This window comes from Triticum urartu, chromosome 7A (genome assembly GCF_056163025.1).
Source record: "Triticum urartu cultivar PI428250 chromosome 7A, HENAU_Tu73, whole genome shotgun sequence".
Classification (NCBI taxonomy): domain Eukaryota; kingdom Viridiplantae; phylum Streptophyta; class Magnoliopsida; order Poales; family Poaceae; genus Triticum; species Triticum urartu.
In genome coordinates this window covers 190,215,356-190,217,638 of record NC_141879.1, presented here as the reverse complement: position 1 = coordinate 190,217,638, position 2,283 = coordinate 190,215,356, and positions in this window count along the sequence as shown.

The following is a 2,283-nucleotide window of genomic DNA, read 5'->3' as shown; positions in this document are numbered from 1 at the left end:
TGGCCCCTGCCAGTTGCCGATAACTCGGTTACAAAACATGATCATCTCATACAATAAAATTTAGCATCATGTCTTGACCATATCACATCACAACATGCCCTGCAAAAACAAGTTAGACGTCCTCTACTTTGTTGTTGCAAGTTTTACGTGGCTGCTACGGGCTTAAGCAAGAACCAATCTTACCTACGCATCAAAACCACAACGATAGTTTGTCAACTTGGTGTTGTTTTAACCTTCGCAAGGACCGGGCGTAGCCACACTCGGTTCAACTAAAGTTGGAGAAACTGTCCGCTAGCCACCTTTGTGCAAAGCACGTCGGGAGAAACGGTCTCGCGTAAGCATACGCGTAATGTCGGTCCGGGCCGCATCGTCCAACAATACCGCCAAACCAAAGTATGACATGCTGGTAAGCAGTATGACTTATATCGCCCACAACTCACTTGTGTTCTACTCGTGCATATAACATCAACACATAAAACCTAGGCTCTGATACCACTATTGGGGAACGTAGTAATTTCAAAATTTTCCTACGCACACGCAAGATCATGGTGATGCATAGCAATGAGAGGAGAGAGTGTGATCTACGTGCACTTGCAGATCGACAACGGAAGCGTTTGGTTGATGTAGTCGTACGTCTCCACGGCCCGACCGATCAAGCACCGAAACTACGGCACCTCCGAGTTCTAGCACACGTTCAGCTCGATGACGATCCCCGGACTCCGATCCAGCAAAGTGTCGGGGAAGAGTTCCGTCAGCACGACGGCATGGTGACGATCTTGATGTACTACCGTCGCAGGGCTTCGCCTAAGCACCACTACAATATTATCGAGGACTATGGTGGAAGGGGGCACCGCACATGGCTAAGAATATGATCACACGGATCAACTTGTGTGTCTAGGGGTGCCCCCTTGCCCCCGTATATAAAGGAGCAAGGGGAGGAGGCCGGCCGGCCCCTATAGGCGCGCCAGGAGGAGTCCTGCTCCTAGTAGGAGTAGGACTCCTACTAGGAGGGGGAAGGAAGTGGGGAGGGAGAGGGAAAGGGGGGCGCCGCCCCCCTCTCCTAGTCCAATTCGGACCAGGGGGAGGAGGCGCGCGGCCCACCCTGGCTGCCCCTCTCTCTCTCCACTAAGGCCCATAAGGCCCATTACTTCTCCCGGTAGGGTTCCGGTAACCCTCCGGCTCTCCGATTTTCTCCGAAATCACCCGGAACACTTCCGGTGTCCGAATATAGCCGTCCAATATATCAATCTTTATGTCTCAACCATTTCGAGACTCCTCGTCATGTCTGTGATCACATCCGGGACTCCGAACTAACTTCGGTACATCAAAACTCATAAACTCATAATATAACTATCATCGAAACCTTAAGCGTGCGGACCCTACGGGTTCGAGAACAATGTAGACATGACCGACACACGTCTCCGGTCAATAACCAATAGCGGAACCTGGATGCTCATATTGGCTCCTACATATTCTACGAAGATCTTTATCGGTCAGACCGCATAACAACATACGTTGTTCCCTTTGTCAACGGTATGTTACTTGCCCGAGATTCGATCGTCGGTATCTCAATACCTAGTTCAATCTCGTTACCGGCAAGTCTCTTTACTCGTTTCGTAATACATCATCCCACAACTAACTCATTAGTTGCAATGCTTGCAAGGCTTATGTGATGTGCATTACCGAGTGGGCCCAGAGATACCTCTCCGACAATCGGAGTGACAAATCCTAATCTCGAAATACGCCAACTCAACAAGTACATTCGGAGACACCTGTAGAGCACCTTTATAATCACCTAGTTATGTTGTGATGTTTGGTAGCACACAAAGTGTTCCTCCGGTAAACGGGAGTTGCATAATCTCATAGTCATAGGAACATGTATAAGTCATGAAGAAAGCAATAGCAACATACTAAACGATCAAGTGCTAAGCTAACGGAATGGGTCAAGTCAATCACATCATTCTCCTAATGATGTGATCCCGTTAATCAAATAACAACTCTTTTGTTTATGGTTAGGAAACATAACCATCTTCGATTAACGAGCTAGTCAAGTAGAGGCATACTAGTGACACTCTATTTGTCTATGTATTCACACATGTATTATGTTTCCGGTTAATACAATTCTAGCATGAATAATAAACATTTATCATGATATAAGGAAATAAATAATAACTTTATTATTGCCTCTAGGGCATATTTCCTTCAAATATCTGCGGGTTACTCCTACACATGCTTCGCTATTTGAGAACGACTTGACTAACCATCCAGCTTGATTTAGTTTCC